Consider the following 23,545-nt stretch of genomic DNA (forward strand, 5'->3'; position numbering starts at 1 on the left):
TTTTGTTTGTGAGTATTTATTCCAAAGGCTAGTCCGTAACCTACTTTCCTAAGTAAACTAAATGATGAATTTGGCTAATGTATAGAAGAATAACTATGCTAATGTAATTACTGAAATGAAAACATCTATCTTACACCTTAAAATTGCTGATGATGGATGAATGACACTCTCTGAATGGTAAGGAGCTTAATAGCATTGCTTTCATCTGTCCTGAAGCATTAGGGAAGCCTGCTCACTTCCCAGTGCACATATCTACTCTTCAAGATAATGTTCCAGAGATTTGTATTATTGTCAACTCAAACTCAAATAATGCCTAAATACACAAAGAAAACTAATTCTTTTTCACAAAAGGGGGCACATTAACATTAGCTAGTGGACCAATTGACATGACAAATACACATTTTTCTCTCTTTACAACATTGCTGCTTGGTTTGTGATGACACCATTTCCACTTCTACTGCTGGCAGTCACTCAAATCTTAGATCCACTTAATCAATTTCTTTTACATGCTGAAAAATAAATCTCTAAAACTCCCTTCAGTCTGCATCAAACCAAACAAGAAAAAGATTTTAATAATAATAATAAAAAATCATTACAAATCATTTGGCAGAGAAAGCGAAAAGCCCCCCAAACTGAGACCCTAGACTGGCCACAACTTTTTCTGATGCCTCAGCTCTGCACATTTATTAAAAATGTGATAGTTATAAACTAAATGCATCTTCAGTTGACTTAAATGTAATTCAGACAGACAGCAAACCATGTTGTCTGGGACTTTATAAATATGTGTGAAGTTGAGCACTTGCTTATCCCTTACAGTAACTTTGCATGAACATTTGCCATTAGCCTGCCAGTAAGAGACACACAGAAGCTCCATCAACAAAAACAAAATGCACAGACGAAATCTGAATATGACTGTTAGTTCAGAATGGACCATACTCTCTGTCTAGACTCGATGGATGCATTGATTGGAAATTTAGCATTTCACATTTTGAAAGACCTTCATCCATTTTTGACCCTTGAGCACCACTACTGAGACCACAGCATTTTAAAGCCATATTAAGCTTTGCATACTGAACATTTTAGAAAGAAAAGAGCTCTAAACTCAAAATGTGGATATAGGCTTGAGCTGTATTTTGTTTCAAACGACACTTAATCTGTGTCTTGTTTTTTCATACTGGTGCATCTACAACAACAATGAAGAAAGAGTGGTGTATGCAGTACCACAAAATGCATACAAAGTGGTTACAGTTATTGGATATACTTAGTTTATGGAGCTAAAATTTGAATTAAATAAAGTTAAATTTCTTTAAATACATCTGTATAAAACATATATTCAAAGTCTGTATAAAACATATATTCAAAGTCGTAGATTCTTACTATTGGGTATTGTCAAATTTAGTTATTATTAACCAATAATTTAGGTAGTTTGAAAGGTTCAAGCTGTTTGTGGTGATTCCAACCAAAAAGAAAATCACATAGGTAATAACGAACATCACTTAAAGCAACGTCAGTTCCATAGTGACATAAAGGACAAAAGAAGCCTTCTTATGCTATGAAATGTTTACTTTCAGAGCATGCTAGTAAAACTTCATTTAAAAAACAAGTTATAGGCATAGGAGTAATATAATTCTTCAGTTGAATAAGAAGCACAGCTCTCCAGACACATTTATTATATATATATAAAATACAAATAGAATTTATTTTGAAAGAATATCTCCTCACATTTCATTAAAAAATTGAGTTACAGAAATGCAGTATCTGATACCAAGAATCCCAAAGCATCCAGAGACTGAAGTAATCATGATACGTCTGGAATATCTGAATTTCTGTCAAAATTTGCAAAGGAGGTAAAGAGTGAGGTGAGTAGGCTACACAGCAAAACAAATTTATCGTATAACAAAATATACTATCCTTTCATAGAACTATCTGTAGAGTTTTGCCATCTTTAATGGCAAATCTTCTTTAAAATGGAAAATCAGAAACACTTTCATCCAGAAAAAGAACTGAAAAATATTTATTTAGTGAAATTTCATAAAAGTAAGCATCTGATTAAAGAACTTCTCCCAAAGATTAAGGTAGAAACAACCCAGGATGATCAGACCAAAGTTGCTACAAAGCAAGATGTGAGACTCCAGAAACCATGAAATGTAGTTTGGTCCCACCTGGTGCTCTTGGCCCTTTTCAAGGCAAGACGCATACTTCAGAAAAATAAAAATTTCATAGCACTTTCACTCATTCTCTACCAACTCACTGCACTGCTGCTTTCCAGAATTTGTTGCAACATGCCAAATCCGAAGCCCTATTCCTGAATGAATGCTCAGAGTTGAGCTCTCAGATTTAGAAAATCCAAAGTGAGGCTGATACAGTATAAACTCACTTTAGGATAGAATAAAACTTGTGGAATGATATTGTATAAACTCACTTTAGGATAGAATAGAACTTGTGGTTAAAAGTTAGCAAGGACAAAGTAAACGACATCTTGTTATCTGTAGACCTTCTGTTACGTTTAAGCATTTTGTTATTTGAAAACATCCCATTATCCGTTAACACTCAGTCAGGCTGAGACTTGAGATAACTTGAGTCAACGGTCTGTTATGTCTTGTTAACTGAGACGTCCTGTTATCTGCCGACCCTCAGTTAAACCAAAAGACAACTCAGCATTTTTACAGCTTGGAAAACAACTGATTAAGCATTACGAGGAAGACCTATGGCCTTCCTCCCAAAGACCACTGCCCACATTTTGAAGACCCCGGCCCACAATTCTTGGAAGGCTTTGCGCAAGCGCAAGGACTGATAAGCTAATTAGCATACGAAGCGAGAGTAGGCGGGGTTGTGTAATGAATATGTATAGGTGCTAATTGAATATTCATTGCTTTGCTGTATAAATACGAGATAGTTTGTCACTTTGAACATGCACGATAGGTGGAAGGATCCCCCGTGCATCCAGCGCTGCAATAAAGAATATACCACTTAAGGAAATTTTGGCTTTGATCTTTAAATCAGGCTGAGGTTTTAGAACCATATTTAATTTACGAGAAATTTCTTACACGGACAATTGGAATAATATGCTCTAACTGTGCATAACTAACAAATAAAAATAATAATAAAAAAAATAAAAGCAGTGTATCTGCTGTGATATATGGAGTAATAATTCATGCCAAGAAGATAGTTAATGTTAATAAAGAAGGGGGAGAAGTGGGAGTGTGGCCATGGGGGTCGACAAGCCCCATGGTTGATGATAACATCAGACTCTTACCGATGAGGCCATCAGGAATGTGAAGAGTTTAAAGGGAACAAAGAAGGGTGATTCAGGAGAGCTATGCCCTCTGGGGTTGCTTGTTCTCCAGCTGTTAAGGCATGGAAGTTGCTGGGTGTTTGCTGTTGTTATATTCAAAGTTTGACCAATGAAAAGTTGTTTGAAAAGGACTGCTGAGGGGCGAGGGGTATAAGAGGGGAGCCTGTCCTCAAGAAAAAAAGGTCACACGGTATAATGAAGTTATGTCATCAATAAAGTAGAAAAAAAGAATGAACAGGCTAGCAGAACAGGGACCAGGACAGGAACAGGCACATTGATCGCCTCATGAAGATAGGTTCGGCCAAACTCAGCAAACCGCTCAAAGAAGCTCGTGCAGAAAGTCACTGGAAATAGGCGCACTGGAGCTGGGAAGAAGCTCAAGCTGAGAGAAGTGGAGCCGCGCACACAACTGCCTCTCGCTGGTAAGCAGCTTGTTTTGTATATTTAGATAGTTCGATGTTTGTGTGTGCGTGTTGGTAGAGCATAGACTCCCCGCACACCCAGAGTTGTTTACTTGCCTTTTATAAATATTACTAAATTCAGATTGAGTTGAGACTTCATTTATAACACTGTGTTGCCATGTCCTATGATCATCTCTAACAACTATGTTGAAAGAGGTGTGTCTATTTTTTTCTGTTGTATAATATAAATATTAATGGAAGTAGGAGTTGAAACCCATAACTTTCCCTTACCACAGTCTGTTCCCTAAAGCTCTGGCTTTAGGGATTCATAAATTCTTGCTCTTCTAATAAATACTCACATATTTTATATAACCTTGGGTATACTTACTGAAATCAGAGAGAGAAAACCCTTTTCACCTAATCTACTTATTGCTGACAGGGTTCCCAAGCTCAGAAGGTATTAGTGCAATATACTGAGAAGAAAAGATACAATGGTGTTTTCACATCTTGGTAGAGAAGTCTAGCTACTGACTTTTGAATTTTAAAAAAGCAGTTATATCTTGTGGTCATCTCAGCAAAGGCTTTCTTGATGTTTGCACTCAAATAGAAAAGCTGGCTTATGTTTCAAGTTCTTTGAGTACTCAGTGCAGTTATTAACTTAACCAGATCTATAATAAAACCATCCATCAAGAATCTTTAGAGTTGCTGATTAGCTTCCAGCTTGCAGATGTATTTTTAAGACAGCACTGCTCTGTGAAGAGCAAATGTGTCTTAATGTGGTAGGAGATGATAGAAAGGCTGAGAACAAAACAAACCCATGCCACCTGTATGCTGTATGGATCCTGAAAGTTTACTCCTCAGAAAACAAACCAGCAAACTAGCAAATATAAAAACAAAACAAAACAACAAAACTTTAACTGTATTGATTAACTAACAGTTTGAAAAGAAATCCAGTTTGAATTGCTTAATGATGATTTTTCAAGCCAGAACTCTTCATTGTTATGACTAATAAAACTCAAACTCTACCCATGTTTCCATGGCCATCTACTACTATATAACAGGGATAAAATTGAACAAGAGGAATGCAACTCATAGTGGTAAGAATGTTTCATAGCATAAACTATGCAGATAGAAGTCAGTCTATCATCCTTCATGCAACATCTAATAGTAATGACAATATCCCAGCTAAACACTCTACAGATGAAAAATATGGATATCACAAATGTTATAAATGAGGTCTCAACTCAATCTGAATTTTGTAATATTTATAAAACAAATATTTCTAAAAGGTATAAAAGGCAAGTAAACAGTGCTGGGTGTGCAGGGAGTCTACGCTCCACCAACACGCACACACGAACATCAAACATTCCAAATATACAGAACATTGCTTTACATACTAAGCCCAAGTATGCCTATACATATGTACAATCAGGAAAGGTAACAAACAATCCTTTACGTTCCATAACTTACTAAAATTGAGTACGCCTATACATATTCATGATTATAAAAGGTAACAAACATTTTAAGTTCCATGACTTAACAGTCTCCATTTTTCATTCCTTTTCTTGATTACTAACAAGTCTCCATTTTCCATTCCTTTTGAACAATATGTCTCGCTTTAAGTTGTCAAGCAAATCGGTCTTCAGGCCTTATGTATCCCGTTCTTCCCAGATTGAAGAAAAACATATCCATCTCCTTTTCAAGGCCAATAGGGCCTGGGTCAAAAGGCACGTCCAGGTCAGCAGGGGGAGTAACAGCAAAAGCCTTAGATGGCTGTAGCAGCCTAGGGGCCCATGGCGCAGCAGTTGGATCAGTAAAGGAGCCTGCAGCTCCCTTACTATGTGGCAAGCCACACGTTTGTGATTGTGGCTCCACATGGCTCTTTAAGGCCTCAGAGACTTCTCTCCAGGAGCCGAGCAATCCCACTGCAACCCTGACGTTTTTAGTTGCAGAGTCCCACACCTTGACCTCAGTTTGGTCCTATATTTCAGGATCATAAACTGTCCGATTGTTAGTAAGGAGAATAAGCTGTAAGGTTACCAGGACAGTCTTTGTTCCTAAGGACGTATGATTCCCCATAATGTGCTTACCAGTGAGAGGCAGTTGTGTGCACGGGTCTGCTTCTCTCAGCTCAAGCTTCTCTCCAGGTTCAGTGTGCCTATTTCCAGCGACTTTCAGTACGAGCTTCTTTGAGCAGTTTTCTGAGTTTGGCCGAACCTATCTTCATGAGGCAATCGAAATGCCTGTTCCTGTCCTGGTCTCCATTCTGCCAGCCTGTTCCTCTTCACTTCTTTTTCCTGCTTCTTTTTTGATGTAACTTCATCGTGTTGCCTTTTTTTATCTTGAGGGCAGGCTCCCCTCTTATACCCTTCTCTCCACAGCAGTTCTTTTCAAAACAACTTTTTCGTTGTTCAAACAACTTTGAATGTAACAAGAACAGCAAACACCCAGAAACATCCAGGCCTTAAGGGCTGGAGAACAAGAGAACCATCTGGAGAACAAGAAACCACAAGATACAGGAGACTGCATGGAGTCTCCTGAATCACCCTTCTTTGTTCCCTCTAAACTCTTTTATATTCCTGATGGCCTCGTCGTTAAGAGTCTAATGTTATCTCAACCACGGGGCTTTCTAACCACCGTGGCCACATTCCCAAATCTCCCCCTTCTTTATTAAAATCAACCATTTTCTCCACACGAATTACTACTCCATATATAACACAAACAATTCTATTGCCCTGAGCTAAGCTACATGAAGTCAAATGCAGTTCAAAACCAAGGATAAAGTTTGTAACTTCACAAATTTTACTTTGTGACCTACTAAACCATAAAAGGACATGCTGGACAGCATCATCGCGATTTGGCCTCAGTTGTACTTGTGCCAGGACACATTGTGTTTTTCTCCTTCTCTTGACATGGGCATAAAGTTTCATTATAAGGTAAATCCTGCAATAAACGTACCTTGGTGTTTCCTATTTCTCTCTTTAGATTGCTTCTTTGCTTTTTTTTTTTTTTTTCTTTCCTAGTCCTTCCTTCTTCTTTTTTTCTTTTCCTTCTTTCAATCAATTGCAGACAGAGTTTAAAATATAAAATATTTATTACGTCCACAGTCAGAATAATAAACTAAAGATGCTCTGGGAGTAGATTCTAACTACTCTTGAACAATTTGATTAATGTTTTTAAGGGAAACACTTCATGTACAGAAGCAGCCACCAATGCTGGGGAACTCTGGTCCTACAAGTATTTTACTCAGTTCTGATTTCTAGTTACACTAAACAGGACTAATTTACATTATGTTATCTTCTTCTGATTGATTTTCAAATGTGTTTCAGATGAATAAACAGTACAGAGCACAAGATAGGTGAATATAGGCAAACTTGATGGCTGTTAGGCTTACCACTAATGATATATATGGATGTTCTACTTCTCTCCATCCATCTTTTTCACATATTAATTTGCTAATTGACTTTTCAACTCATTATGTTTAAAAAAAAATGAAATCTTCCACTGCTGGGAAAAAATATTCAAATACTAAGTAACTCTTACAAAACCCCATATTCTATATTCAAATATTAGCCTTCTAATTAAAATAATAATAATAAAATAAAACAATCCAAAATACACTAACATCCCCTGATAAGCTTACTTGAAACACTAGTCTAATGCTTTCATTAACATTATGAGTGACATTTGTTATAACTGTGATAAAGTTGTTTAATTACTAAGGAGCACTTTAGAGATATGTGAGCTGCCTTGAAAAGATGTGGCATATGATGACAGGGTGTTCTCATGACAGGATTGTAGATGCAGTTGGATAGTTTAGAAGCCTAGATCTGGATCTGCAGTTCATCAATCACACTTTGATCTTAATTAACAATACAGAATGTTGTCAGAGAAATAGACTATTTTAAAGTTTAACAGACACACTTTCAGGATTTTGTGTGTGTGTGCGTGCAGACAGATAATTAATAATAAATTCTTTGAGTTTCCTCTGCTGCTCTGTCCATCACAAACACTCATTTGTGTGTCACTCATCTAAAAGAAACACTTGAGAATAAGTCATAAAACACCAAGGACCAGACGAGCAAGGAGGAGATCAGTACCTTGCCAGCACATGGCAAAGCAGGGATGCAAAATGCCACTTTGTGGTTTCCCAGTCTCTTCTTGCACCCCCAGGAATGATAGCAGCTTGGCCACATCCCCTGCCCTGAGCAGCAGAGAAACAAGAAGGCAGAGGGGCCTCCTGGGGGAGAGGGAGAATGGTGGAGGGAGCTCACCCCTGCCTGGCAGTGAGGGTGGCAGTCACCCATTCAGAAGAAGGGAGCTAGAAGTGGGGTAGGTGTCCATACCACACATGTTTGAAAACAGCAGAAAAAGACCCTAGGGAGGGAATAACTCCTAAAGCCTTGTACCTTGCACTCAGCATCTTGCTGGCCTTCACCTTCCGAAGGAGTAGAGACCTTCTCCTTTATGGAGGCTCCCAAATCCTGTGACCCATCTGCATCACTTTTTTCTGCTCTGTCTACCTCAAAAGCTTCCTTCCCAAATCCCAAAGGATTCAGCTGCACAGTCATTCTCTATAGGATGACTACCCAAATTGTCAGCTTCTCTTCACCCAACTCCTGGCCATCTTTGGGGACAGCTTACTTGAATGTAATGGACTGCACTGAAATGCAATGGAATGTAATCTGACTGCAGTGGGAGCTCATACATTGTCATATGGTGTGGATTTCAGATTAGTGTCTCTCCCATGCATTTTAAATGCTAATATTTCTCTTAGGGTCAGCATAGCTTATCGAGGCAGAACTTGCATCAACTCTCATGCACAGTATGGTTTCACATATATTTACTGGGTCAAAATGGCAGATGCTTTTAGTGGCTCAGGTCTTGCTACAGATATTTATCCACTAATGGGTTCTTTCTCTTTTTCCATTGCTCTTCGAGGAAGAAAAAAATAAGAAAAATGTGGAACTAAATAGATGACTTGTAAAGAGAACCAAATTCAAAACATGGCTTGACAGTTGTATTGAAACTTTTGCTAAGCTTCTATCCCTGCATACGAACAATGGATTCAATATCATTAGTCATGATGGCCCACTGGAATTATTTGCCAATGAAGCTCTTCCTATTCATATGTTTTTCCAGTGTTTATGGCACTTTAATTTGTACTGGACATGACACAATGTCAGTGTAGCATTTTTCCTCCTTACATCTTTGTGATATTATTAGTGACAAGAAGAAAGGCATGTTGTGTGCATAGTAACAGCTTTTCAAAGGCGAGTAACTCAGCTGCTGTGCCTGATTTTTATTTTATAAAGGGCATCAGCTAATGATTAATTATAAAATAAAAATAATGCAAGACAGCCCAAGGTATCTGCCTTTTCAGAAGTCATTATGGTGCAGGCAAAATGCCTATCTTCCCACTGTGAATTGCATTAGGCAGACACAAAGTGGTGGATACATCTTCAAAGTAACACATACTTAAAACAAGATCATGGCTGAATTCTCTCATCCCCCTCAACTTGTCCCATATTCTCCACTTAAACCTCTGGAAGCTGAAACAGTATAGGGAGAACAAAAAACAAGAAAAAGAAAAACCACAAAAAAAAAAAGCAAAAAAAAAACAAAAAACAAACAAACAAAAAAAAAACAGTTTTCTAAAGCTTTGTTTTCTTCTTTAATTTAGTAGTTTAAATGTTTTTGGAACTATTACAAGGTTTAAATACACTAAATACACTAAATATGTCTTCATAGGAGTCTGGTTACAGAATTTCAACTTTCTATCAATTAAACACTCAATTAAACACCCCACATCCATGAACTTTTCCTATCCCTCTGCCCCCCTTGTCAGTCCCCTGACAGTTGCCTTTAGTGAGGAAAACCCTTTTTTATTATCATTTATCATTAAGCTCAGAACATTCTACACTGAGTTTTGTCAGACTTTTTTCAATGGCTTCAGACAATTCTTTGCACTCCTGTGGTTCCCCCACCTCAGAGATTGGAATGAAGATGCCTGGGAGTCCATGCTGAAAACAGCTATAGCTGAGAGCATTTTGGAATCTTATAGTTGGAAATGGGATGAAAGAACAAAGTTTTATCCTATCAAATATTTTCAGATTTATTCTATTGTGGTAACAGATTAATACCCTGAAAACTGCCAGCCCTATTTTAACAGTGTGATGTTTCACAATGCTAAGTTGGTATATAAAATAAGCTTGCAAACTGCAGAAGGTAATTTACATATATTGTATAGGTCATTTACAATAAACTGGAAGACCACATTAAATAGCTAGTTAAAAAAGAGAAAAGAGAAAGAGGAAAATAAAATACACATAGTTTAATGGTGAATGGCATAAGGAAGCAATTACATGCAGAAGAGAATCTGTCATACAGAAGATAAAATTATGCCACCCTTTGGATCTGAAGCAAAGTACCATTTCCCTATAATGACAGAAATGAAGCAATACAATGAGTTTTACCTTGATTAATGAGTATCATCACCAAATGGCTGCAAGTAAAATGTTCAGGACAGAATCAACTTCTTTCATTTGATTTCACATCAGCTTGAAGTAATCAAGAGCAGAAATTTCTGCAGAAAATCATTCAGCATTTTATCTATGTGAATCACAGCTGCTTACTGCAGTGTACTTGCTTTAACATGACCAAGTGCTGGTTACAGGTATACAGATAACAAACAAACAAAACAAACAAAATGACCTTGGATCATCTCTTGTGCTGGCAGGCTTTTGCCTCCACCAGTGATAGGAGGAAGTTGCCAGCTCTGCCTGGAGCTGGACTCCCTTCCCAAATCACGAGCCCCAGCCCTGCCAGGGACAGAGCCCCTGGGGTTGGTACCCAAGATCAAATGCCCATCCTGCCCCCCAGTGGCAGCTCACTGATCTACTACTGCAGGGCATCTCCCTTGGCGCTGGACGTCCGGGTTTGTTTGGCCAAATGAATCCAGCTCTGTCTTTTCCATAGTACTGAAATGAGTATTAGCATATTTATTATCATTTCACTGCTTAGCTGGGGGCTGTTTCAGAGTTTGCAAAGTCAGTATCTCTTTGTAGTCACCTTATTCTGTTTCCTCCATTTATTCCCTTTTTTCTAATTGATGTGGCTTTTCTAATGTAGCAATTTTTTTTTGAAATTACCACAATTTTTTTTTTGTTTGTTTATTTGTTTGGTTTTGGTTTGGTTTGGTTTGGTTTGGTTTGGTTTAGATTTTTTTGGGTGCTAAAATCTAGTTATATTTTCTCTAATGAAATATTATTTTCCACTGTCACTGTGAGTTAAGTATGTACCACAATCCTTCCCAAGTTCTTAAAGTTCCTAAAGGTTCTCCTTTTTGCTTCTATCCTTGTGGCAGTTTTCATCCAACTATTGCAACATATTAGGGAAACTAATGTTTTAGCAGTCTTCAGGTGTTAATGGGATATATCTATAGATAATAACAGCCTTCAGAGTTAACTCTTAACTACCACTAAACAGTTTTAAAAAGAATATAAAATCTCGATTTTATATTCTTTTATATTCTTTAATTTTATATAGGTATCACATTTTAAAACTACAGAAAATTAACTGTAAAAATAACTATACTATTAACAACTTACTATACTTAACTATACTATTAACAAACTCAGTCTGTGAGTGTTGATCCTCTGATATGTCTGCTAAGCACTGCAAAATATCCCTGTTCACCCTTAGTGTGTCATTAAAGTTACAGAATTAATGAGCACTGAACTAGCATTACAATGTTTAAAGTACTCTTTATTTCGAGAGGTCCAGGAGAATAACTGGGTGGTGTTTCAGTTCTCATTTTTATTTTATTTTAGTTCATTTTTATTTTAGTTCATTGAGTTAGTCCTGTCAGTTTTATTTCTGAACTTTTTTTTTTTTAAACCCTCCTGCAGAAGGAGCACTGGCTCTGTCACAGATCCTTAAGGATCTGAACGGGTTGTGTCGCTTTCTGGACACAGCATCACACCAATCCATGCAGAAGTGCCCTATGAAACTCCCACTATCTATTCAAAGAGTTGTTTTTTTTTTTGTTTGTTTGCTTTGATGAAGTGCTTTTGTTTGATACGTCTGATTTGTTTGATAGTGACTTTGAATCCAAGAGTTGAGTTTGACCACAATAAAACATTTATGTGTTAGATTAAAGCAAAGAATAGCAGGTAATCTAATACCTTTTATGTCTTAAGATCTTCAGCCAGCAACCTTAGTAGTTCTATTCCCTATACAGTGAATTTTTAATCTTTTACATCAAACACAACATTCTTAATACTACTTACTGCCAGATGATTTCGGGAGGGTGCAGTTGACTTTACAGTGTTGTGCCATTCATTCTAGAATCCATTCAGCAACCATGAATATTTTTTAATTATTACGACAGTCCCTCTTTCAGTCTTCTTTTTTCAGTCAAACTCTCCAGTGACTATAGCACAGATTGAATGTGACTTATCACTTTAAAAACAAAAACAAAATATGTAAAATGTGACTTTTTCCCGAAGTTCAGTTAATTTTTGAAAGAACATTCAACTTTTTAAGTGGTCTTCTAAAGAAAACGGTTCTTTTCATGTTACATTAATATTGGACAGAGTAGCAAGAATTGTTAGTGATGTTTTTCTCTTTTATTTGCCTTTTATTTTAGTCTGCAGCTTGAGCAATAGCATAGCAGCTTACCCAGCTTCTCTCCTTTGTCCTGGTACAGTTGGAAGTGCTGGCCACAGGACAGCATATCCTAAAAAAAAAAGGAAAGGGAGGTGGGATTTGTGCTGGCTTCACAGGTCACTGACAAAAGAGGAAATAGGAGCAAATGTAGGAAGTGTATAATGAGTGATATCCAGATTTTGCAATAGGTAGGAAGCAGGAAAGGGCACAGACACAGGGATTCTGGAGTTGAGCACAAGCAGAGCTTTAAATACAGCTGAGAGCTGAAGACTCCAGAAGAGTTCAAAGAGCAGCTTGGCCAGAGGCCCAAGTGGCCATGACTTCAGAAACATAAGTGTGTGCACCTGGGGACCAGGCAAGGAGTGACGACCCCGTCACACAGCCACAGTCCTGCAGCCACTCTCATCTACCCCACACATGGCAGAGAAAAGCACATTGGGAGAGCAGCTCTTTAAACACATAACAGCAGAATTCTCTCAGAAGCAAATGTCAAAATTTTGCCTACCACCAGAAGTCTGCCAAGCATCTCACATAGTTAGTAAGGCTAAGCTCCTTCTTCAAATTCAGCTTGCAGAAAGGCACTGTTAATAGTCAATGAGACCATTTCTTGATTAAAAAAAATATATAATAAATAATAAAAATCATGGCTAGCCCATTGCTCCCCTTAGCCATGCTCTCAAGGTATTCCTGCCCTGCCTACTACTGCTCACAATATTTAACTTAGTTACAATTGATTTCCTGTAATTCCTTATTTAGCCTGAGAAACAATTAGGTATCATATGTCCTTCTACAGACATAACCAGAATGGAGTCATAATGTAGTCCATAAATAAAACAGTTGAGTAGTGTGATAGTCTGACATTCCGCAAATGAAGAAAAAAGAACAAACAACTGAAAATGGTTGTTTATTATTATTTTTTTAAGTATAATTAATTACATGTGTAAATACATTAGCTGCAACTCTGGAAAAGCAATTACACAACTAATTATAGAGGAAAATGCAATTGAAGGCTCAAACAGATGACCACCCGTCTGCTAACTATCCCAGGTGTTTATGTGCTCTCTTGGTTGTTTATTTAGGTTTATAAAAACACATCTGTTCACCAAACTCAGACACGTCTACAAAATGTAATACACAGAAATACAAACAAACTCAGCCCTCCCAAAAGCAGGTTTTTTTTGTTGTTTTCATTTTACTTCTTCTACTGCTGTCAGACCACGAAATAGTTCCTGAACCCACTAAAGCATATACATTTCAACATACACCCCAAAATGCTGCTCGTCACTGGATCACACAGCCAGATGTTCCACTCAGTAAGTCTAAGACAAGGTTTCAGTGCAGTTCTTTTAAGGTCAGCTCTTTTTACCTCACTAAATGCAGTGTTTAAGTTTGTTGTTGTTGTTTTTTCCCTTCAGTAATTTATTCCCTTGAGAGAAGTTTACAGCAACTAAACTAATTATATGAGTCTAGGTAAACAAGGAAATGGTAATATGCTTCCAAGTGTCTGCACCTAATGATTTAGTTTTCAGTTTTATATTTACTTTTAGGCTGTATGAGTTTCCCATGTGACAAGAACACTTCATTTATTTCCCATGTTCAATGCCATCTCACCTTCTTTAGCTCCTGTCTCAGCCACGATGGGGGAGATTGCCCTCATCTGTGCAGCAGCTTGGACATCTCTGTCATAGCTTGATGAAAAGGATCTGACTGACAAAATTAAAAATAATAATAATAATAATTAGGAAAAATGTTCACCTTCATGTAACTGTTCATTAAAGCTTCATCAAGTTAAAAGTGCAATTACAACCTTGCATTAAAAATCAGGTTTATTTTTAAAATACATTCAGACTTTTGCTAGACTAATTGCATCTATAATAGTATCCTCAGTCTACAGTAATGCTCCAATGCCCTAAATACTGACGTTTAAAACTTTATTATTATTATTATTTTTAAAGATTACCTCTCAGTTCATCAATAAATATTTGCAGTCTTCACACTCTTCTGTGATTTTTTTGTTCTTCTACCAGATGACACCAAAACCCCTTCCTATGTTCAAATTTGAAAATAATGTCATATGTGGAAATACGGACACTTTTTAATTCACATACTAAAAGGTTGTTAGGAATGGGGGAAAATGCATCTCTTATGACACCTCTTCCAATCTCACTGTCACACACACTCTCAGTCAAAGTTTTACATGTATAACATGCTGTGACTAGCTGCAATTCACCTCATTTTAGTTGACTCCCATAATTTTAGTATTTAGTAAAACCCTCATGACAACTATTTTCTCTAATGAACAAGAAGGTAACCTGCTATGGTTTCAGCCATTGACTGCTCCAGAATCAAGACTCAGATTGACAAAAAAAATGTTTTCCTAACATAATAGAAAGTCATGAGCTTAACTGCAAGTCTGATCCTGCCACTTTTAAGAAGTTGCAGGTAGAAGAGTACCATTTTTGGACTGTTTGTCCATTTTCCAGGTATCATAATTATATTAATTTCTCAGTATTAACAAATGCTACTGCCCACATGGGGTCCTTGATGTTAAGTAAGGCTACTTGGGCAGCAACCATGTCACATTAAGAGGCTATTGCTCTTCTTTCTGCTGACCCAACTGCCCCTTTCATCCCTACTGGAGGTTACAGTCTTCTCCAAACTGTCAAATAATGGCATGTGTAATTGCTTCTAACCCAGTTCTGTCTAAATGAATCCAACAGCTAAAACACTTCTAATAGTCTGGGTTATCTAACACAGCTCATTTTAGCAAAACTGGCTTATGGGGAAGCTACACATGCAGTTACACTGACAGATCTGAGAGGCTGGTAATTTCAGGGAAAGGGTGATGAACAGCTGAAGATGAGGTGTGGAACAGCAGGAAAACTTTAACACAAGTTAACTGAATCCAAAATGGCAATCTGATAGTAGTGTTAGTGTGCCATCTCTCACCCTTCCTTCAGATATATGTACAATAGGTATTTATGCATGGCTTAACAAAGCACTTTTTAGCAAAATTCATGGTGCATCAGTCAGTTTTTTCATGCAGCATTTCTCTTTTTAGATCCTCAGGATACCAGCAGTGAGAAAGCAAATAGAGTATTATTAGAGAAATCGCACCATCTAGCTGTAAGCTTTCATCTTGTCAAACAGAGGGGAGGGGAGATACCTGTGGACAGGCACAGCCCTTTATTTATATATTTTTAATGAGAAACAAGTCCATACTGATGAAGAAAAGAGAGACTGACTTGCTAACACTAAAGCAGACAAGAGCACTTTCTAAATGTAAAAAATATGCTTCCATTGCAATGAGCTACAGGTTTCATGAAGCACCTCTGAGTGCTGACATGTTACTAATGGAAGGGCTGTTTCACCCTGAAATGTGCCAAACTCACTTGGGAATAAACAGTGGGAAATGCTAACGGAGAGCCTTTTCCTCTCTTCAGGCACACACTTGATATATGTGAGGGTGGCAAAGTTGTTGAACAGCATTTGTAATTGGCTTTGTCTGTTCCAGAGAGCAACTCAAGGGAGCTTTTTAAGGCATTCTTAACTGGCTCGAAGCCTAGGTTAATGAGGGTGGAAAAGCATGGCTGGGATGATTGGGTAAAGTAGACCTTACAAGTGTAGAGCAGTGGAGAGCTTATAAGTACATTTCCATAATAACTCTTTCTACCACAAAAAAAAAAAAAAAAAAATAAGGATCTGCTGGTTGTAAGTTACCATCAGTTTCAGCCCCCCTCAAATTATTCTATCCTGAATGGTGTGTAAAAACTTTTTGCTAAAAATCCTTTTTTGGCAAAATACTCATGACATAACTCTCACTGGGATTCTGGCATAATTACAACGTAGAGAAATTCCAACAAACTTTTGAACTTCAGCCATTTCTGTAATTGCACCGCTTCTCAGTTGCTGCTCGCCTATAGTTAATAGCAATAGAAAGAAAAGAGTGTCTTAAACCAATTTAGCACATAGCTGGTTAAGCTGCCACAGTTACAACTGTACTACAGGTGAAAGAAAGCAAGTGAATGAGGAATGTCAGCATGGTACATAACCAAAGAGTGTGTGGTTTGTGCACTGTGGGGTGCTGTTTGGCTTCCTTTGTACGTTCACCATTTGCCCCTATCATCAGTTTTTCATCAGGTTTTCATCAGTTCTCCAGATTCATACAGTGATGAATCTAAAGTCAACGAGATTTCAGAAACTGGCCTCCATTCATCCAGACGCGAGGGCTCATGCATTCCCATTCACACCTGCCAAGTGTGTCATTTAAGGCTTTCTGAAGATTCAGGCAGAAAATGATGAATCAATTTAGATTTAGTGACTTCTTCAAGGTTATTTTTACCATTTCGCAAGTTGGAAATTTAATTATAACTTTTCTCTCCACTTCACAAGAAAACCCCCTCAGTTCCAGAGTGTGGGTGATAGAATTTACGAAGACGGATACAGGCAGTGGTGGCAATCCTGATATAGGGCCAGACATGATCGTCTATGACTTAAAACCAGGGAGGGTTTCCTGGGAGGCAGCTGCAGGAGGAGAGCTGCCAGGGGCTGCAGCTATGACAAGCTGACCAAATTGTCCTGCCAGCACTGTTGAACAGCTTACACTTGAGGCAAAGAAAGCTTTAGTCACAGCTGAGGTTTTCACCTCTTTCTAGGCACATAGGTTTCCCTCGCTTTGTAATAAAAGCTTTCAGTTTCAATTGAAACTAGTTTACCTTAAAATTTCTCCATCACATGTGCAAAATTTTAAGTGAAAGAAACCTGATTATTTGAGTAATTACGCAGATCCACTCCTCTACCTTGCATCCGCATCCCTCAGCTCTGCAGGAAATGCCAACAGGCTGCTTGTGCTTCATGACACCCAGTGCGCGAATCTTCTGTGATGGCAAAACCACGTCCGCATTACCAGTGGGAATGTGGAGGCATTTTTATATCACTGTAACTAGTTTATTTTTGTTGATGTTTACATTTTTGTTTTGTTTTGTTTTACACAGAGTTTTTTATTCAATTGGCATTGCAGGTTCCTGATCATCATGGAGTCTAACAAAAACAAGTATATACGGGTCTCCCATAAAATAGCATTTGCTCATCGCATTTGGACTGACACTTTCAATCTTTCTAATTTTTTTTTTTTTTTTTTTTTTTTTAGGATCATAATTGTAAGCCCTGCTGAGAAGCTGTCAAGTTAAATTTATGACAAAGATAGCTGCTTCGGCAGGTTGGTTTTCAAACTGCCAGCCGGAAATGAGACTGACAACCACATGCATGACAGAAAAATAGCTCAATCTGAAGAACTTTTCAAAATTGGTATTTTTTTATAATTGATCTGAGATTCTTGAAATAGGAAGACAAAGATGCTTTGCTGATTTGCAGAGCCTTTATAGGCCATATTTTAGAAAATGAATTCCCCAGGAAAATTTCTCTTAAGAACAGCATTTAAGCAGAAGTTTAAGACCCACTGAGATTTAAGCAATATTGAAGGCTGAGTACAGATTTTAAAATGATGTGTTAAGAGGGCCAATTTTCTGACAGATTTTCAAAATACACAGTTCAGAGAATATACATTTAAACAGGGGTTCACACCTGTAAGCTATACAAACATATGCCAGCTATGCAAGCATCACCACAAATTGCTGGTATGCAGACATTTCTGAACGGTAAAGTTCCAAAATGTCCTGCTAGCTGAAATGTGTTCATGTCTTTTTGTCTCAAATCATTTACCCAGTATACATTTTGATAGAAACTAGCAGGTGAATGTATTATACCAACTACTGTATTACACCTTGGATTTTAATTGGGCTTGTGTCAGGTCGGGGTGGGGGAGAAGGGCTATGTAGGCTACATCAACAAATGAATTGAGAAAGTCTGTCTGTCCGACAAGTGGTCTATAACAGTGATTTGAATGTATATTTATCTACCTTATTATATAATTACTTTGAATAAAATAACCTGTTTTTCTTATAACAACGCATTTTTATACCAGGATGATTTTATTTTCTATCCATTTTTAAATCATTCTGACTAAAAAATCTCTTTTCTTTCAAAATCTGATTTTTACAAGTTTCCCTATTTCATCAACACTTATGTTTTCTCTAAACCCTTTCATAAAATTCTATTGTAATCAGCGAGTGCTTTTAAAATGGGAAAAAAACAACAACAACAAAGAAAGAAAGTATCTAGTGAAAAAGGTAAAACAGATGTGGGAATAAAATAAACCTCCTCAAAATGCAAATTCTTTCATCTGCTTCTTAAATATAATAGAGTTTCTAACAACACAAAAAAAATAATATAAAAAGATGTTTGTGTGTACACCTTTGCAGGAAAGCAATTTTATGCATTGATCAGACTTTCTAAGAGCAGGTTTTACCCAACTACTTTTGATGTCAATTATTATTTTCATCATGTAATTAAGATAATTAAGTTCCATTATTATGAGTATTTGCTCAATCGAGCTTTAGACATCTAAATTAGGAGACAGCTTAAATTAGGAGGCTAGGCTATCATGGCTTTTCGACAATTAGTGGGGAAAGACAGACTACTTCAGTCTGGGAGCTACTTCACACATCCGCCATCAGCTATGGTCATACAGACTATCAAAGGCCAGGAAGACAACCCACCCTTTTATTTGGGACCTTTGTCTCCTCTTCTAGTCAGTAGAAGGAGAGGAATACTGTATCAGATCAGGTTCCAGAAGGCACAAGAAAAAGAAACCTCATTTGCTGATCTGAGGATTCATACAAAGCTACTGGTATGCACCAGGAGGAGTTACAATAGATGGGCATGAACATTAAATGTGAATTGTTTTACGTGTAGTTAATTTCATCTATATGTAAAAACAAAACAAAACAAAACAAAACAAAAAACAAACAGCCCCACCTAGAGGGTGTGTTTGGAAAGCTGGACTTTCAGTAAACTTACAGGTTCTAGCCCTCTGTTTCTCACGTGAAGACAGATAAAGCAAGATAGCCATCTTCTTATGTGAGTACTGTACCATTCCAGCTCAAGGCATCCTTTCTGCATCCTTTCTGCAGTATCTGATTCTCCCCTGGGATATACAGTCCTGCTGCAACCACATCAGGGAAGATGTATTTCAAGGCTGCTGGATCCTGCTGCTAGAAATTTTGCTTTTAAAACCTAATGTATTGTTGGGAGCATTGTACAGTACCAAAATCATGTTAAATGTATTCAGTGGGTAACACTAACAAATGTGACTGTTTCAGATATAGCATATATACTTCATTTTTTGATAGTTCAACATAGGGAAACAAAATTGTAGTAACAAGGGACTACATCATTATACCTGATACCAGGAGAAAACTGATCTGATGGATCAGTGAGAATGGTGATCTTGGCCTTGGGGGCCAGAGAAACAGCTCATTTGGGAGTTTTCTCAGAATAGAAATAATTCGCACTTTTTTCAAAGAGTAAAAAACTAGTTGCATTGACTGTAATAGGGAAAAATTCCATGTACCTGGAGAAGTGAGAGGTAGAAATATTGATCAAAAAGAAGAGATATTCTAATCCCAACACTATTAACTATAAATACATATATTTGTTATGGACAGGAGAAATACGTGTCTCCAGGATATATTTATTTCTGCATGTAAATAATGAACCTTAACTGAAATTAGACTGTAAGGATCTAAAGACACTGGGACTGAGTATATAGGGAAAGCTGCAAGCAAATATATGAGGTAACAGGTATTGTTACCATTTTATACAAGAGTAAGTTTAAAAGCAGATCTTTGTATTTTCACTCTTATGCTAGTAGAATTACAAGGCTGTGCTTCACTCAGAAGAGCCCAAAATAATCAATATATTTATCAGAGCAAAAAATATTCAAAATGTTATAATTATTTCCTTAATATTGATTCCTGCTCACTATCTCTAAAGAGCCCTGCTTTACATCATGTCCACTAAATATTACCAGTTCATTTATAGCCTACACCCAGAGAAGCTTATGACTTCATCCATTTATAGTAACAAAAGCATTGATAAAATCACGTATTTATGAAGGTCAGGTACTAATTATTGGAGATGGGGTTGGCTGAATGAGTTCTTTTATCTGCAAGGCACTGCAACTGGACAAGTCTAATCCCTAGCTTGAATTGAAAATTTCAATTCTGAGCACAAACTAGCCAACTTCTCACAGAGGGAAAAAGAAAAAAAAAAAAAAAAAAAAAAAGCAACAACAACAACAAACCCTGCAAAACAAACCCTGCAAGTCTTCAGATAATAGTTGGCTGACTGATACTGACTTGTTTCCTACTGCTGATGCTCAGTGTTTTCACCAAGTTGTGGAATCATTCATCCTCCTTGTTTGTCAACACCTGTCCTCAAATATGTACACAAAGCCTTGATGTTCCTGAGAGGTAAGCAGCATCTTTGGATGCTGCAATGGTTTTGCTTGTTTCAGGAAGGTGTCCTTCCCTCTTGCAGAATTCTGACAACAGTATCTGACTATTGCAGCTCCCCTCCCTGATGCACAGCCCAAGAGAGGGGCGTCTGCCTTGCTTTTTAGGCTCTGCCTCTTTACCTCTGGCTGCGTTTCGATAAGAAACTGCTTGTGAGGCAGCTCCTGTGATCAGAATCCTCCAACTAATCCCTGCACCTCCATTATGCCTTATATGTTTGTCACAAAATAAACATTATTGGTATCTGAAAAGGAGGCATAAGCAGCTCTGCTGATTACACAAAACTAACACCTTCATTTAATCACCCTTTTTATCTGTTATTAGTTATTAACTAACGTGTAAATCAAGTATTTACACAACACATTAAAAATTGCAAAGTACACATATCTCAAAAGAATCCACACTTGCTTAGAAACCATTACCACCCATGGATTGCACAATTGATAAGAAAAATGCAGTTAAAGCAGCCTGATTGTGTCAAGTGCCTGATAAGCATTCTATCTAGAGTATTTCTTTCTTTGATTTATGTAATAATTACAGTTGCTACTGGAGCAGGTTTTACCCACTACTTCATTACTGCATAGCATTAATTGGAATTTCATAATGCAGTTCAGTATATTCTTTCTTCATAAATATACTTAAAATATTTTGATTCAATACAAAGAAATTTTCCCTCATGCTATCGTTACCTCAGTAATTCTGAGGCACAGTACTTTTTAGAAATACATATTTTTTTGTTTACTTTATATGTTTTAGTGACTTTCTGTGAGAACCAAAGGCACTGGATCTTGCAGGGAACATCCTTTAAAGTAATTTTCATAATAGCTTAGTGATAAGCACCACTTTTTCCTGTAAAAATCATCAAAGGCTTTCAATGTCTGACACAAATTGCTCTTGGTATTTAAGATATTGACAAAACACATAATAGCCATACATAGTTGCTACAGAAGGAAAACCTAAACCCTGGGGTATAAAGGATTTTGCATGGCAAAATGGTGGGAGTTAAATGGGAATGGAAAGCTATGTCAGCAAATATGAACGTTATGAATATGAACTAAGATTTACAGGAGGAGTAGGTATTTATGTAGGACTATTCAGTTATTGTAAAGTAAGCATAAAAACAAAACAAACAAAAAAAAAACACAGCTGTTCTGAAGCAGGTACAAGCTAATATTCAGTTACTAAGATTTAGAGGGAAACATCCCTTTAGATAGATTACACCATGAACTACAGTCTTCCTTTACTATTTTTGGTACATCCTCTGAAAAATAAATAAATAAATTGGTTAAGATCACTATGGCTGATGCTATACTGAAATACATACTTCTACAGTCAGAATCACTATGGCAGTTTATAGGTTCATATAATTGCCCAAAACAGAGAGGCTGGAAAAATTCAAGAATCACAAAGGAAAAATAGTGCTTTTCCCAAAAATAGACAACAGTTATTCAAAACCTAAAGATTTGAACATAGAGCCTCATAGAGGCTACTATGAATTTGTAATCCCCCAAAATACAAATGGTGTATTTTCTATGCATGGCAGAAACCCATGTGGCTCTTAGCATTTTCAAGGGTATCATGTACATGCTTATACTAGAGAATAATAATCTATATATTTTTCGCTTCAACAGATAGCTCTATCAGTCTCATTAACATAAAGAAAAATCAAAACAAACAAATGCAAAAGGGTGCAGTAGTCAACCACAATGTGTTGTATTTAAGTAATTTTCTTACCAGCCAATGATCTTACATTAGTTAACTCCATCAAAAAAAATGCAGATTTCCAAAGGGTTTTGATGGGTCACTGGGAACCAGCCCAGAGTAGCAGTACCTTTTGAAAATTTGAAACAAAACAAGTCTCAAGAAACAAGAACTAGACATTTATTTTATTTTTTTCTTAAACATAATTATCCTGACTTTCAGGATGAAAAATCTATGGTCTGAACATATAAACCATCTATATCAAAATTTTACTCAAAATAATTTAAACATGGAAAAGGTTTTAAACCTGTAATTTCCACTGCTTACCGCTGCTTTTTTTTTTTTTTCCCTTCTTCATTTTGACACTCAAAATAAAAGTAAAATTGATTTTATTTTTGCTATGAGAGCTCATGCTCCTTTTTTACTGTATTCTTATGACAAACAATAGAGCCTAACGGTACATTACATGGATACATTCAAAACATATATCTATTAAAAGAGTGGCGTGTTTTAATCTCAGAAGTAGTGATGTAGTACTGAATATTATATATTATTCTATGAGAGGTTTTATCAGAACACAGGTTTTAGAGCAAATTTTTCTTATTGTCAAATCACTACTAAGGAAATTTACTCCATCAGTAATCCAGGAACAGTACCCAATAGTAGGAAAACACTATTGACTTTTCCATGCATCAATGAGACTAGATCAACTCTTGTGCCAAATCCAATGCTTAAAAAAGCATTTAAAAAATACATTTACATCCTACACAGTTAAATTCCCTTCCCATGCTTTTCTTACCAGTTTTCAAAGTTCCTATTACAAGAATTTCAAGTAATTGGTCTCAACTCTTTTCCTTGACCAGATGTCATGGTGTCTTTAATTTATAATACCATAAAAGAAAAGCAATGTATTTCAGGCAAATGCTTTTCCAGCCTCAAAAATGCTGAATTTATTCCTGTGGAAACTTTTAATTTGTTACCACTCAGTGCTGTAATAGCACTCAGTCTCAAAGAAGCCCACAGCCCACTAGTACAATTCATCCATGAGAGAGTTTTTTTTCCAG

At 36.9% G+C, this 23,545-nt stretch overlaps 2 long non-coding RNA genes across 2 annotated transcripts in view; one reads left to right on the forward strand and one right to left on the reverse strand.

Moving 5' to 3' along the window:
- Positions 1 to 23,545, forward strand: part of LOC137856555 (uncharacterized) — a 245,401-nt gene that overhangs the window by 172,087 nt on the left and 49,769 nt on the right. The window lies entirely within an intron of this gene.
- On the reverse strand, positions 11,339 to 14,075 carry LOC137855288 (uncharacterized). The gene is made up of 3 exons (XR_011095675.1): positions 13,978 to 14,075; positions 12,379 to 12,436; positions 11,339 to 12,159 (listed from the first exon to the last, which is right to left on the reverse strand). It is a non-coding gene; the product is annotated as an uncharacterized lncRNA (long non-coding RNA).

The sequence above is a fragment of the Anas acuta genome, chromosome 4 (assembly GCF_963932015.1).
Source record: "Anas acuta chromosome 4, bAnaAcu1.1, whole genome shotgun sequence".
NCBI classification, from domain to species: Eukaryota; Metazoa; Chordata; class Aves; order Anseriformes; family Anatidae; genus Anas; species Anas acuta.